Source organism: Pogona vitticeps, chromosome 3 (assembly GCF_051106095.1).
Source record: "Pogona vitticeps strain Pit_001003342236 chromosome 3, PviZW2.1, whole genome shotgun sequence".
In the NCBI taxonomy this organism is placed as follows: domain Eukaryota; kingdom Metazoa; phylum Chordata; class Lepidosauria; order Squamata; family Agamidae; genus Pogona; species Pogona vitticeps.
Genome location: NC_135785.1, coordinates 10,484,650 through 10,501,388, shown reverse-complemented (window position 1 = coordinate 10,501,388; position 16,739 = coordinate 10,484,650).

Here is a 16,739-nt window from a genome sequence, read left to right as displayed (position 1 = left end):
TTCCACCAGACCACACTGCCCAAGGAGAGAACAGGAAGAGGCAAGGAAATCACCTGAAGAATCCAGAAGAACAGCAAGCTGTGATGTTAGACTGCACAGGGAAGTCATTGAATTCCATAAACATAAACAGAACTTCAACAGGAAAGAAGAAGGCCTGAAACTAAACACGGCCTGGCGCCCCGTTCTGAAAAATACAACCTGCAAAAGGTCAACGAACTCTACCCAGCCACAAGGGCCAGGGATCATTGCACAAAAAAAGAACAGCTAACAACACCCATCAACCACAGTGACAGATAATCTCTCCCCCCTCCCTTATCACAACAAAAACATGCTGATCACCCTATCTCCTGAAAAAAGACAAAAGCTGTTTCTCACAGCTATAAATACTCAACTATCCAACAAACAGCAACAGAGCATGGACAGAGTTCCTACTCCAGTCCTCTGAAGATGCTGGCCACAGAGACTGGCGAAACGTCAGGAAGAACAACCTTCAGAACACGGCCAAAGAGCCCGAAAAAAACCACAACAACCATCAATCAGTGATCTGCTTACTAAAGGGGCTATCCTATGCAGAGCAGACTATCTGTCTAGATGGGCGGGGTATACATCTAATAAAATAAATAAATAAATAACATAAAATATGTATACTTCCTTTTCACAGGGAGCTGAGTGAGGCTTATATCCAAATCAGAATAGAGAGCAAGCAGGCTGGACATGACCCCCTCCCCTATTTGTATGGTTCCTGGGGATAGGAATGAGGATTTCTGAAGCCTGCTGGAGTGGCGATTCTCCTCTAAAGCCATGATTATGCTCTAGGAATGGGGGCTTGTCCCCTGATTTCCCGCCTCCCCTAAAACCAGACTTGAACTCCCAAGAGTTTTTTGGTTTTTAAGAGACTGTAACAGTTCTTGGGGGGGGGCAAACGTGGCCTCTGGACCCATCAAAGTGGCCCATCTCTGCTCCCAGTAAACATGCTTAGGATTGGGCTGCACCACAGAGAGCAAGTAATAAATAAATAGTCTGGAAAAATTTGCCTGCCTTCCTTTTTTCCCCCCAGAAGGTGCATCAGTTAAACCATATGTATTTTTCCTCTGTTTCTTGAGTAGCCCAGTCATTTAGGTAAGTGTTGGCACAGACAACTTCACACGTGAACTGAGAAATCGCAAAAGTGCTACCGACACAACCCCATGAACGCTGCAGTTAATGGCCTTTCTGCCAGCTATATTTATTAGTCTGTTTCCCTGTCCACATGTTGCCTCCAAGTGTGTGTTCCAGGACTGTCAAGCTTGTGAGCAAAACTTTCGACCTTGGTTCTCATCCTGTTATTTCACGAATTGAAACAAAGTGAGTTCATGAGGACCAGAGACTTCTTGACTTCAAACGGTTTGTTACTACATCCCGTCAAGTGTTGTGCTCTGTGTTTAGAGGTGACTGTGGCATTCTCTACCTTAGTGCACAATCTGACTGTGAAGATTCATTTCCACCAGCATTGCAAAAACTGCTTTGGATTCCAAACACACTACAGCTAGATTGCAGGCTTAACATTGATCTTCTGAGTTTTGGCCCAAAGATATTTTATCAGTCCTACAGAGTGCCTTTTGTGGTAATCCTTGGCATTCCAAAATATGGGAGAAAACTTAGCATTTCTCATACAAAATTTTAGGTGAGTAAAAATTACCTCTTCACCCTAAAACATATCACCCCTTTACCAAAACAACCGTTTGGATATACCTTATTAAGTTTATACACATCTGTCTACAGCAGCCAAGTCTCATGGAAGTTGTCAAGCACTGGTTTCCAAGCTTGGTCCCCAGATGTTCTTGGACTAAAGCTCCCAGAAGCCTTCATCAAGACCTCTGTTGGCCAGGACTACTGGGAATTGTGGTCCAAGAATGTCTGGGGACCCAAGATGGGAACCACTACTGTATAATCCAGAGGGCCCAGGTCTAATGCCCCCTGCTGCAAGAGAAGAATAAATCTGCATCTGCAAAAGTTCAGTCCGCACAGCCCTGGCCACAGAGTTCCACCAAGAGAAACCAAGTTCAGGACCGGTTTTTGGCCAGAAGAGCAAATGATTCTCTTCTTTCTGGCAAAAAGCTTCCCTCACCACCACTCCTGTATTAGCAAGTCAACGATAAAACTGTCATTGGTTGCTGAAACAGCTCAGCGTTTCTCTTCCAGAAGAAAAGCCAGATTCTCTTGGCACTTTTGCTCTTCAGCAATGCTTCTGTGCTCCTGTTGCTTCCAATTATGAAAGGAAGCCGTTCCATTTTGCAGAGGTAGACACCTACGGAAACCACCCCCGGTCAAGAGAGGATGTCCATTTTCTGTTGCTCTCCCTGTCTTGTGGCTGTGCGTTTTTCCCCGTAAGGACTGAAGAAAAATTTATTGTGTGCGAGGAAGAGGGGGGGGGGAATGAAAAGAAAAGGCAGATTTATCAGCTTAGTGCCACGTACAAGCTCTGCCCCGTCACAAAAGACAAGCAAGCATTTCTCCAGTGCTTGCAGTATTCAGGGGGCCCAGAAAAGGCTGAACCAGGTCTCTCTGGCAACAAAGACCCACCCCAGTGGAAATCCTGTTCAAGTGACAGCCTCGGATCAGGGAAAGGGAGGGAGGCTGACTACATGTCTCTGGCATTTTGCTTGAGTCTTCTTTGCTGAAGACACGTCCTTCCAGGCCCCCCTTATGCCAAATTCTGCTCGCAGGGCAGCCTGTTTGGGTGCAGGGACTGCTCCTGGTATCTTCTTGTCCAGAGACTAGAAACATTATTTTCATTCGATAGCAATTCCCGGAGACTCACAGCTGGCGATGTTTTATGAATTGTAGTCCACACAAGTAATGTTTCCAGGGTCTGTGCCTGCCTGCTTGAAACAAGCAGCCTATAGCATTCTGCTGGCTTACAGGCTGGCTATTTAAAGCATCACCCAAAGGGAGGGCAAAAGAGGATAATGATCTGCACAAAATGGCACAAACAATTTATTTGTACAGAGTTAAAATGAGATTTTAAAAAGATATATTTTAAAACAGAATGGGCGTGCATCGTGCCAGGGTGGGGAGGACCTGGTAGCTTTCTGAGTCAGCCGTCCGGGTGTTGCTCCTTGTGGACAAGCAATTTCCAGGTCCCTGATCTCCCTACTAGGGGTTCTTAATCAGATGTTGACTGTGAATCCCTTTGCATAGTAAAGTCAGCCCTTCAAATGGAGGACTGTTCTCCCTAAGAGAGGACACATGGCTTCAAGCTGTAGACACAATTCCTTTGACCCTGTTCTGCCTTCCCAGCACCTGCCTGGCTGGATTGCCCCATGGCCCTGAAAGAGTCATCTTCCAACTTTGTCTGCCTGCTGGAGCTGGTTCTGCAAACGATGTCTCTCCACACCACTGCAAAAGTACACAACGAACACCTTTGACAAATGGAGCACATGGGACAGCCCATGCAGTGGATCCTTCTACAGGACCTTCATTGGCCCCCCAGACAGAATGTGCAAATGGATCTGGGTCTTATTCAAAGTTCACTAAGAGAAAAACGTTTTGAGAGACCACCACCAGTAGAAGTCAAGGGGAAACCCCAGGAAGTGCAGAAAACAAAGGCATGCAAAGTCAATCAAGCCAGGCTGTGTGTGTGTGGGATGTAACACCAAGGTTACTGGCCAGTTCTGAACAATAAATAGACAGAAAAACAAAGAACAAAGCCAGCTCTGTTTAGTGCAGAGTTAGCCGTACTCCTGGGAACCTCGGGGTTCCTTAGGATCTCATCCGGAATTCCTCAGGGAAGTTATCCAGCAGGGAAGTGCTAGCCAACGATCCGTGCACTTCAGGTGAGTGGGGCACAAAGACTTCAGCCATACAGAAAGACAACTGGGGGAGGGGGGATTGAGCAAGCTACTTGCCCCCCCTCCAATTCTTTATGGTTATTCATTGCAGGACACACCCACCGAATTAAATTGTGAGGTGAGGACTACTAAAAGTCCCCCAGTAGAGTGTGGAAACCCAACTTTTTTGGACTACAGATCTCATAATCCTCTGATGCTGTCTGGGAGTTGTAGTCCAATAAACCCATTCCCACCACCTCCGCCAGTTTGTCCCAAATGCAAGGAAGCATAAAATGAAATTACTCCTTTCTTCAGTGGCCAGTGTGACCATTGTGGGGTATCATCACATCAGACAGCCAAGAGAATGCAAAACACATTTATTGATCTTTTTTTTATTGTTTATTCAGACAGATTTTGTGAGAAGTGAAGCAGCTAAGACAGTTTACAAAATTAAGTGAAAAAAAGAGCAAAATCCATCTCGTAGTCATTAGGGGCACCATTATTCCTATAACCTCATGCTGCAGTGTAGCATTATGGGTGCTTCACTGAGAAGAGAAAGCAATCTGTTTTCTTCCTTGGTACTCTTTCTTAAGGGATGTGGTGGCACTGCAGGTTAAACCGCAGAAGCCTCTGTCCTGCAAGGTCAGAAGACCAGCAGTCATAAAATCGAATCCACGCTATGGAGTGAGCTCCTGTCGCTTGTCCCAGCTCCTGCCAACCTAGCAGTTCGAAAGCATGTAAAAATGTGAGTAGATGAATAGGTGCCACCACGGTGGGAAGGTAACGACGTTCCGTGTCTAGTCACGCTGGCCACATGACCATTGGACAAACGCTGGCTCTAGGGCTTGGAGACGGGGATGAGCACCGCGCCCTAGAGTCGGACAAGACTGGACTAAATGTCAAGGGGAACCTTTACCTTTACTCTTTCTTGATATTTCTTCCTCTGCTTTTTGATGAGAACAGTAGAAGGCATTTGTTTATCCTTGTGACAAAGCTGTGACGTAGGTTTGAATGAGAAATTATCCAGGATTACCCGCTGATAAGGAAGGAATCTGAACCTGGGTCACCTGCATCCCTAACCAGTAGGCCAACAGTGCCTATCAAGCTTGAAAAGCAGGTTCTCTGGCAGACTGCTTCTCCCATGGAGCCCTTCGTGGCACTCCATCTGTTGCACACCTAGGATGGTTGTTTAGAACACCTTCCAGAGGGGATAAATATACCGAGTTATTCTGCTCCCTCTGTCTTTTTCACTCGACTCTGCAATTTGCTAGATTATTCTGGTTTCACATCATAACTGGGGTTGAGAAATTAGAGAGCTGCGAAGCTCCTGAGGCACTTACGAACAATCCCACTCTTGTCTTCTCTTGCGTGTGTGATTCACCATGGGATCTCCATGGGCAGAGAGGGACTCGGAGGTCCCACGAGGTTTCCATTTGCAGATCTCCACCCCAGCTATGACTTGCAGCTACAGCTATTGATATGCTATCGTGTCCTCTACTCCTGGACCCCAGATACCTTCAAGTCCTGTGTTTTGTCCTTCCCACTATTTTTCTTTTAGATTGAGAGGTATCACAGAACAGCCCCCTCCTTCCCCCAGTGCAAGCAGGCACTCAGACCCTTTCCAAAGGAAAAAGAGGAAGTACAGTACATAATTTTTGGAAAGGGAAAACTTACAAAATGGGGGAAAAAAAACGAAGAGGAAGGGCAGAAAGGTGTGGGAGAAATCCATTTATGCTTGTACATACTGGGATAAGAAAAACATCATAGAGATGCTAGAAAGATAATTCCAGAGCTTGATGGGAACCTAAAGGGGTATAAAAGTCCTGTCTAGAAGCTCCTTGAACATATCATCAAAAGGAGGAAACACACTTCACCAAAAGGTGAGGATAAAGAAGGACAATGATTTGTACAAAATTTCACAGCCTGATTTATGTGTAACTATGCAAAATTAGAAACAATTCTCCTTTCCCTGCGATTGCAGGGCAAAAATCTGAGAGTTGGGGAGGGGGTCCTAGCATTGTCTGGAAGCAGAGCTTTGTGTGAAAAATTTGTGCATGGGTCTGTGCATGAGAAAGTGGGGCAATGAATGAGGACACCTTGCAGTACCTAATAAATAAATATTATTTATGCAACACAGAGACAGACATTTCTGCACCGAGGCTTGGCATCATCTGAGAATGAGAAACAGATGGGCACACAGCCATTAAAGTCGCTATGTACACTAGAAGCAGGTTTCTTCCTTCGCTGGCAATCAGAGAATTTTTTTCAACACCCAGGACATTTGGCAGTCATATGGCAATCCTATGTGTTGTCCTGCTAATCACAGGACAACTACAAGGCTTTTGATATCTCTCCTTGTGACTTTTTTTTAACCTTTAAATCAGACCAGAAAGCATGAAAAGGGAGGACTCCTTCAAAAGATGGGTTGTCATCCCCCGGATCTTCACAGGATGGACTGTCTCCTAGAAAAGAAAACAAATGGCCACCCTACCTGTGTAGTACACCTCGTGTGTATCAACCCTTACAGCGTTCAGGGAAATAAGGGCTGATCCTCATCCTGGCAGGAATGGTGGTCTTTTGAAACAGTAAATAATGTCACTGTCTAGATCTCCTTAAGCCTGGGCCTGATGGGTGAGGTCTTTAAGACATCCAAGGCTGACTCCATTAAGAGCTTTAAGAAGGAACACTGCAGGCTTAAAGCCAATCCCCCCTCTTTACAGGCAACCATGGTGGGCGTAATATGATCACGGCTGTGCGACATCGTGAACAAACACGCTGCTGCATTGTGAAACCCTGGCGCAGTGCAGGGGCCTTGTTAGAAGTCAGCAGCGAGAACAACCACAGTGTGTGGGGCCCATTTCTGAGACCTAGTGGGAATCCACAATAAAATTACCAGGTCAGCTGCTTCTTTCCTCCACTGCCCTGAGTATTTGGGGCCAACATTTGAGACCAGGAGCAGGCTGTTCTAATGTCATAGGTGTAACACTTGCAAAATGCACATGTCACAGGTGTAACACTTGCAAAATACTCAAATCTGAGTGCAGGACAGAGAAAGACAGACAAGCTGGGTTTCCTGCAGTGCCTCTGAAGCACATATTACACGTGCCGCATACCTATAATCACTTACATCCTCATCCAGTGAATGTTGGTACCTGTTTGGAATGGGGAGGGAGATGTGCATTAAAGGGATTAAAGCTACCACATGCTATTAAATCAGACTTTCTCCACTTCAAGTTTTCTTTCTGCCTGGAGATCCAGAAGATCGCAGCCATTCCGAGAAGCATCAGCCAGCATCCGGAGACCTGGCGACCCTAGTCGACAGAGAGGGTGTTACGTTTGGAACATCACCTGCTCACCTCAGGGTGAGATCTTTTCACTCCTTCCAAGAGTTTTCCCCTGTGCACGTGTATACACACAAATGCACACTCACATGTACACAGACAGCATTTGCCATAACCATGAGTGAATGGAGAGATATTTTGTCCGGCGAGACAAAGAGCAAAATGTAGAGTGTGGATGGGACTGCTGGGTGGGTGGGGGATTTACACTGTGTTTCTCTAGCCAAACGATACATTATAGATAGCCTGTCATTAGAAACTTAAATCCACCCACATTTCAGAGATGTGAATCTAGCAGATTTTCATGAACGAGCAATAGCACAGGCACTCTTACCTCCAGATGGCCAATCACAAAACAAAGGAAGGTACTCTGGAAGCCACAGGGAGACGTAAAAAGCTTCTGCTGTGAGAAACAGACACTCTCAGCACTTAAGGAATGTCTTTTTTAAATCACTTGCTGTTCTGTTAGGCATCCTTCAGTCTCCAAAGACTAAGGTGACGTGCTCTGTACGGAGGACTTGGAACAGCGTCTAGTGTGGCTGAAGAGGCCAATTCGAGAGTGACAATCTCTTCCACACTGAAGACAAATCCAATCTATCCCCTGTCCAGCTCCCTGGTTTTGCTGCTTTTGTGACTTCCTCTTTGCCTCGGCCTGCTGGACAAGGGTCTCTTCAAATTGGGAGAGGCCGTGATGCACTGCCTGCCTCCAGGCTGAACGGTCAGATGTCAGGGTTTCCCATCTGTTGAGGTCTATTCCTAAGGCCTTCAGATCCCGCTTGCAGATATCCTTGTATCACAGCTGTGGTCTCCCTCTGGGGTGATTTCCCTGCACTAATTCTCCATACAGGAGATCCTTTGGAATCCGACCATCAGCCATTCTCGCACGTGCCCAAGCCAACGTAGACATCACTGTTTCAGTAATGTATACATGCTGGATATTCTAGCTCGTTCTAGGACTACTCTGTTTGGAACTTTGTCCTGCCAGGTGATGCCAAAAATCCGTCGGAGGCAACGCATATGGAAGTTGTTCAGCTTCCTCTCCTGCCATGCACAAAGGGTCCAGGACTCACTGCAGTACAGGAGTGTGCTCAGGACACAGGCTCTATAGACCTGGATCTTGGTATGTGTCGTCAGCTTCTTATTGAGCGATACTCTCTTTGTGAGTCTAGAGACATTGTAGATGCTTTGCCAATGCGTTTATCCAGCTCAACATCCAGGGAGAGGGTGTCAGAGATGGTTGAGCCAAGGTACACAAAGTCATGAACAACCTCCAGTTCTTGTGTGGAGATAGTAATACACACAAATCACTTGCTATCTGTAACCTATTTAGTCCTCAACATTCATTCTACCTCCTCTCCACCATCCAACTCCTATTATGTAGCAAGACTTGTTCTGTTTATTTTTCAAATATAAAGTTCATGTGCACTCATGTGCATTTTTGTATCTTTTTGAAAATATGTACAGATTTCCTTAAAGTGTGCATTTTGCATATATTTTTACGAATGTATGCATTTTACAAATGTATGCATTGACTAAAATTTGACACCAGATTCTTTTTCGTGCTTAGCCTACAAGCCTTCCCTGTTATATGTTATGCAAATATACTCATCTATCAGATTATTTTACATTATTTATTTGGGCTCTAGTCATGAGGAGAGGAAAGAACTAGGGAAGGCGCTCAGGATTATCCTTAGAACAATGAAAATGGTCTTGAGCTTCACCTCTCTTCTGACGCGTCACAATATACTGCTTGCTTTTGTTGCCCCATGCGCTACAAACTCGTTTTCTGTTTTTAAAAAAATGGGAAAATGAATATTTAACATTTAATGTCCAACTCTGAATATTGAGTTTTGTGTCCATTAACAAAAATCATATTTTAAAAAAGAGATTGTGCACCATTTCATACAAAGAACTTTGAGAAAAAGAAACACAATGCATGTTGTATTGAGGACTAAGTCACAATTGTTCCCTACTTCACATTAATTCGGAGGTATAAAAGTTTAAGAAATAAATTTCAGAACATGTCAATGATGTTTAAGATCAAGTCTTCCTTCCCACTCCTTCCACCAACTGCCTTCCACCACCTGGGGGTGGGCAGGTCACCGAACAAAGGTATATCACCACAATATGGATTTGGGAATCTTCCTTTTGATTCACATGACTACCTGAACCAATTCTTCCCTAGTTACGTGTGGGGAACTGCTACCAGGGAGGCACAACCATGACAACATAAATGCACCTCACCTGATTTTAGAAGCAGAGAAATCTAGCATTAGCCGCTGGATAATTTGTTGTTGTTGTTGTTGTTGTTTAGTCAGTAAGTCCTATCCGACTCTTCCTGACCCCTTGGACCAGAGCATGCCAGGCCCTCCTGTCTTCCACTGCCTCCTGGAGTTGGGTCAAATTCATGTTGGTAGCTTCGATGACTCCGTCCATCTATCTCATCCTCTGTTGTCCCCTTCTCCTCTTGCCCTCACATTTTCCCAACATCAGGGGCTTTTCCAAGGAGTCTTCTCTTCTCATGAGATGGCCAAAGTATTGGAGCCTCAGCTTCAGGATCTGTGCATCCAGTGAGCGCTCGGGGTTGATTTCCTTCAGAATCGATAGGTTTGTTCTCTTTGCAGTCCAGGGGACTCTCACTGCAATTCAGTTCTTCGACAGTCATCCTTCTTTATGGTCCAGTTCTCACCTCCATACATCGCTACTTGAAAAACCATAGCTTTGACTATGCTTTTGTTGGCAAGGTGATGTCTCTGCTTTTTAAGATGCTGTCTAGGTTTGTCATCGCTTTCCTCCCAAGAAGCAGGCGTCTTTTAATTTCGTGGCTGTTGTCACCATCTGCAGTGATCATGGAGCCCAAGAAAGTAAAATCTGTCACTGCCTCCATATCTTCCCCTTCTATTTGCCAGGAGGTGATGGGACCAATGGCCATGATCTTAGTTTTTTTTTATGTTGAGCTTCATACCATTTTTGGCGCTCTCCTCTTTCACCCTCATTAGGAAATTCTTTAATTTCTCCTCACTTTCTGCCATCAGAGTGGTATCATTTGCATATCTGAGGTTGTTGATATTTCTTCCGGCAATCTTAATTACGGCTTGGGATTCCTCCAGTCCAGCCTTTCACATGGTATTCTGCATATAGGTTAAATAAGCAGGGAGACAATATATATCCTTGTCGTACTCCTTTCCCAATTTTGAACCAATCAGTTGTTCCATATTCAGTTCTAACTGTTGCTTCCTGTCCAACATATAGATTTCTCAGGAGACAGATAAGGTGGTCAGGTACTCCCATTTCTTTAAGAACTTGCCATATTTTGCTATGGTCCACTCTATAGGATGTCTTGCTCAAGGTCAGCAGCTACAGTATCTGGGTTGTCCGGGACACCCAGATATTTCTGGTATAATTCCTCTGTGTCTTCTTGCCACCTCTTCTTGATATGTTCTGTTTCTGTGAGGTCCCTACCATTTTTTATCACGTCCATCTTTGCACAAAATCTTCCTTTAATATCTTCATTTTTTTAACAGATCTCTGGTTTTCACCGTTCTATTATTTTCCTCCATATCTTTGCACTGTTCATTTAAGAAGGCCCTCTTGTCTCTCCTTGCTATTCTTTGGAAGTCAGCATTAAATTTTCTGTAACTTTCCTTATCTCCCTTGCATTTTGTTTCCCTTCTGTTCTCTGCTATTTGTAATGCTTTGCTGGACAGCCACTTGGCTTTCTTGCATTTCCTTTTCTTTGGGATGGTTTTTGTTGCTGCCTCCTGTACAATGTTACGAGCCTCCAGCCATAGTTCTTTAGGCACTCTGTCCACCAAAGAGTTCCTTAAATCTGTTCTTCACTTCCACTGTGTATTCATAAGGGATTTGGTTTGGAATATACCTGACTAGCCCAGTGGTTTTTCCTACTTTCTTCAGTTTAAAGCTTGAGTTTTGCTATAAGAAGCAAAACCACATTCAGCTCCAGGTCTTGTTTTTGCTGACTGTATAGAGTTTCTCCATCTTTGGCTGCAGAGAATATAATCAATCTGATTTCGGTATTGCCCATTTGATCATGTCCATGTGTAGAGTCACCTCTTGTGTTGTTGAAAAAAAATGTTTGTGAAGACCAGCTTGTTCTCTTGACAAAACTCTATTAGCCTTTGCCCTGCTTCATTTTGAACTCCAAGGCCAAACTTCCCTGTTGTTCCTTTTATTTCGTGACTCCCTACTTTAGCATTCCAGTTCCCTATAATGAGAAGAACATCTTTCTTTGGTGTCAGTACTAGAAGGTGTTGTAAGTCTTCATAGAATTGGTCAGTTTCAGCCTCTTCAGCATCAGTGGTTGGTCCATAAACTTGGATGACTGTGATGTTGAAAGGTCTGCCTTGGATTCATATTGAAATCATTCTATCATTTTTGAGATTGTATCCCATTACAGCTTTTCCCACTCTTTTGTTGACTATGAGGTCTACTCCATTTCTTCTATGGGATTCTTCCCCACAATAGTAGATATGATAATCATCTGAACTGAATTTGCCTATTCCCATCCATTTTACTTCACTGACGCCCAGGATGTCAATGTTTATTCTTGCATTTCCTGTTTAACCACATCCAGCTTACCAAGGTTCATAGATCCTACATTCCAGGTTCCTATGCAGTATTTTTCTTTACAGCATCGGACTTTCCTTTCACTTCCAGGCGTGTCCGCAGCTGAGCATCCTTTTGGCTTTGGCCCAACCACTTCATTGGCTCTGGAGCTACTTGTAAGTTGCCCTCCACTCTTCCTCAGTAGCATGTTGGACGCTTTCCGACCTGAGGGGCTCCTCTTCCAGAGTCATCTCTTTTAGCCTTTTGTTTCTGTTCATGGGGTTTTCTTGGCAAAGATACTGGAGTGGCTTGCCAGTTCCTGCTCCAGGTGGGTAGCGTTTAGTCAGAACTCTCCACTATGACCTGTCCGTCTTGGGTGTCCCTGCATGGCATAGCCCATAGCTTCTCTGAATTACACAAGCCCCTTCACCACAACAAGGCAGCAATCCATGAAGGGGATAATAGACACACACAAACATCACACACAGTGATCTGGAAGGAATCCTCTCCACCTGGAGAGCCATTGCTGCCAGTTGAGTGCTGGCAAACAACATGAGATACAATCCATGGGCCTTAGTCTGGGTCAGTCTAGAGCGGCTTGCTATGTAACTCATGCAAAGGCTGACTCCATAGGCAGGGACTGTGACCTCAGGTGCCCCCTATGCTACACCTGGGGCCAGGATGCCAACAAGAACCACCCATTCTCTGGCAAGTGATGAATAACGTTCGTTTTCCCTTTGCTGCATTTCCACGGTCTTCCTTCCTTCTTTCCTTCCCGCCCTCTCTCTTTCTCTTGTTACCAGGAGTTATGATCACAAGTAAGCAGCTTATGGAATTGTTATCAGCAGAAGTGGAACACCATTGCAACAATTAATTCTTGACAGCCGCCCCCCCCCGAACTATGAGCGACACGTCATAAATTATGTTTTAACTGGCTCCTTCCACGGCGGAGCAGCCTCTCTCTGCCACCCAGCCGGCCCTCCTAAAAGTTGCACTGGCAGCCTTAACCCGACTTGGACGGATGCCCTACTATTGCCTCCCCCAGCTTCTCTCTCTATTCCCCCCCGCTCCCCCCCCTCCAGCTCACTCTGGGTACATTTTGCCATCTCCGACCAGGGAACAATCTTTGTTTCTGTTACCTTATTAGGCCAAAGACCCGAGCGGCCAGCGATGGCATCAGCAGGGCCCCGGAGGCAGATCTCCCGGCAGGCCTCGCCAGCCTCCAACAAACCCCTTTTTATCCTCCCGTCCCTAGGAAGAATTATGGTGGCGGGGCCCTGCTGCTGATGAGTCAGATCTGTGGTGGGCCTGAAGAGAGGTCCCGTAAGTGGGGTGTACTGTGAAACAGCGGCTCTCATTCATTAAGGGCCTGTGTGTGATAAACCACCAAAAAGGAAAAATGGGGGTGGGGGGGGCGAGAGGGGAGGGAGGAAGAGAAATGATTGGGGAGGGGGGGGAGAAAGCAGCTGCAGAGAAGGCCAGGCACAAAACAACCCAGCTCATTCTTTGGGAGCCAAAGGTTTCTCATTTGCTGCCGGGGTGGCTGGACTCCCCTCCTGGCATCCTTTCGGAGCTGACAGCCTTTGGCACTCTTCATCCCACCCAGTTCTGCGCCTCCAAGTCCCAGGATCCAGGGCACCGTTTTTAGTTGGGAACGCTCCCAAATGGAGGCAGAAGGCCGGACGGGGAAAGAAAAGCGTGGCTCCGGGAGACCCGAAAGTTTAAAGTGGGCCAAGGGAGAGAGAGAGAGAGGCCTGATTTGAGCTGACCTGCTGGAGCAGGGGGTGCGATGGTCTCTCTCTCTCTCTCTCTCTCTCAGCTGCCTAGAAACAAAGCATCAAATCAACAGGGAGGGTTGGCAAAGAGCCAGACGATTAGGTCTGGGTTTTGCTGGCGAGGGGGGGGGAACATATCCAGTCCCTGCTGAGCTCCACGGGGCCTGTCTTTTAGCAAGCCCAGGAGCGTTCACACAGTCCTTAGCAGACCGCACTGCCGCCGGACACGGGTTCTGTGGCCAGACAGACAGGGGTGTGCAAAAGGAACACGTGCAAAACGTAGGGCACGAAACGCTGTCCTCCGCCAAGTCAAGGAAGGAGCTGGTACCGGAGGAGTCCGGCAGTGGAAAGACCTTTGAGGGAAGGGTGGAAGCTGTTAGGGATGGTCACAGTTCAGAGGAAGGAAGAAAAAGGGGAAGAAGAAAAAAGTTGAGTTGCAGAAATGTGATGTCATGGACGCCCAGGCTGCCAGTTTGGAGAGATCCTTTGAGAACTCTCCACAACTTGGTTTTATTCTGAGCATTCCTGAATTTCTGGAAGTTAGGAAAAGACTTCGCCACCTTCCTGAGCGGCCTAAGTTCAAATCATTTAGGAACGAATTTAAAAACACTGGCCTCAAAGCAGGGCCTTGGTGGACCCTTCTGTTTATATTCCTTAACTGCAAGAAGTAAGAATTTATTCCTGCAATCAATGTATTCGCGAATGCTTTCACGGCCGGGATCTAATGGCTGTTGTGGGTTTTTCGGGCTCTTTGGCCGTGTTCTGAAGGTTGTTCTTCCTAACGTTTTGCCAGTCTCTGTGGCCGGCATCTTCGGAGGACAGCACTCTGTATGGACGCTCCTGAGCACAGAGTGCTGTCCTCTGAAGATGCCGGCCACAGAGACTGGTGAAACGTTAGGAAGAACAACCTTCAGAACATGGCCAAAGAGCCCAAAAAACCCACAACAACTATCCCTGCAATCCTTCCCCCCCTTTTTTTACCCCGTTGTCTAGCCCTACGATCACTTATTTTCTCATCCCATATGTAGTAATGTAGGCATCCTTCAGTCTCGAGAGACTATGGTAACGTGCTCTGTATGGAGGTCTTGGAACAGTGTCTTGTGTGGCTGAGAAGGCCAATTCGAGAGTGACAATCTCTTCCACATTGAAGACAAATAGAATCTGTCCCCTGTCCTGCTCCTTGGTTTTTCTTGTTTCGGGACTGCCTCTTTGCCTCGGCCTGCTGGACAAGGGTCTCTTCAAATTGGGAGAGGCCATGATGCACCGCCTGCCTCCAGGCTGAATGCTCAGACGTCAAGCTTTCCCATGTGTTGAGGTCCATTTCTAAGGCCTTCAGATCCCGCTTGCAGATGTCCTTGTAATGCAGCTGTGGTCTCCCTCTGGGATGATTTCCCTGGAATAATTCTCCATACAAGAGATCTTTTGGAATCCAACCATCAGCCATTCTCACGACGTGCCCAAGCCAACGTAGACGTCGCTGTTTCAATAATGTATACATGCTGAAAATTCCAGCTCGTTCTAGGGCTACTCTATTTGGAACTTTGTCCTGCCAGGTGATACCAAAAATCCGTCGGAGACAACGCATATGGAAGGTGTTCAACTTCCTCTCCTGCCGTGCACAAAGGGTCCAGGACTCGCTGCAGTATAGGAGTGTGCTCAGGACACAGGCTTTATAGTCATCCCATGACTACCATGTTTACTGAAGAGATTTTGATGAGGTAACTGGACCCGCACAAGTTTGAGCAATATCGAGAATCTGATTGTACAAGTGACACAGGCAAGTGTTGTGCTATGCCCAGGATTTTACTACACTCCCTCACAACCATGCCAGATCATGCCTCTGACCCCCAAGGCTCAGGTTCAGCCTTTTTTTTTTTTTTGTGAATAATTCGTTTGTCACTTCCCTACTCATTCATCTTCAGGCTGAGTCATCCAGTCTTGCTCCAACTCATTAGACAGACCGACTGCCCCCCACCCCCCGAACACAGGGAAATTTTGCCCTACTACTTCCTAAATTCTCCTGGAGCTGGCGGATTTGGGGAGCTGTCATTTCAAGAAGAAACATTCCTTAGGTCTTGTGTGTGTGTGTGCGCACGTGTGTGCATGTGTATGCTGGGGGGGGATTTATAGCCCAAGATAAGGAAAAGACTCACCCCAACATTTACGAGGAGATGCTCCCTGGTCATATGCTGCCCTGGATGGGCATATGGGTGGGGGAATCCCGTCATGGTTCTGGGCATACTGGGAGTTGTAGTCTATAAACATAACTTTCCCAAGCATTGCCTTGGATGCTTTTAAGGAGAAAGGTGGGCTTAAAATGTTTTAAATAAATATAAATGAATAAATAAACATGTGCCGTTAAGTCAATTCAGCTTGTCCATATTGTGATCTAGACCAGTAGTCCCCAACCTTGGGCCTCCAGATGTTCTTGGACTTCAATTCCCAGAAATCCTGGCCAGCAGAGGTGGTGGTGAAGGCTTCTGGGAGTTGTAGTTCAAGAACATCTGGAGGCCCAAGATTGGGGACCAGTGATCTAGACGATATCAGTTCATCAGGAAAAGATGGATAGATTATAGGTCATTTCTACAGTTCTGTTCAGTCTGCGACAGCAACAAAACACTAATCCATCACATCCATTCTGACTTAACAATGACTCTTTTCAGAGTTTTCCAGATAGAGAATACTCAGAAGTGGTTTCCCATTTCCCTTCTTCCGAGGTTACTCTGGGATCCTGCAGCTTGCCCAGGGCTGGCTCTCCTCCCCAGAGGCACAGTGGGGAAGCCAAAGGTCCAACGTCTGGCTCTGCAGCTAGATACCTTAAACCACTGATTGTTGTCTTGTATATTGTTGAAAAACTCTTAATATATATTTTGAATTGTTTTTATCTTGTATGTTGTGAGCCATCCAGAGTAGACTATGTTTTGTTTTCAGCGGTCATTGGATGTAAGTGTCTTAAATAAATAAATAAATAAATAGATAGATAGATAGATAGATAGATAGATAGATAGATAGATAGATAGATAGATAGATAGATAGATAGATAGATAGATAGATAGATAGATAGATAGATAGATAGATAGATAGATAGATAATGTTGCTGCCCACACAAAACCGAGGTCAGGCATAGAGAATTTCACCTTCCTTCCTTCCTTTCTGGTTGGGCTGACATGGTAACATGGTTTGCCTCAGTGCAATGGGTTGAGGATTAATGCGAGAGCTTAGCAAAGAATCCTTTTCATCCTTTTCCCAGG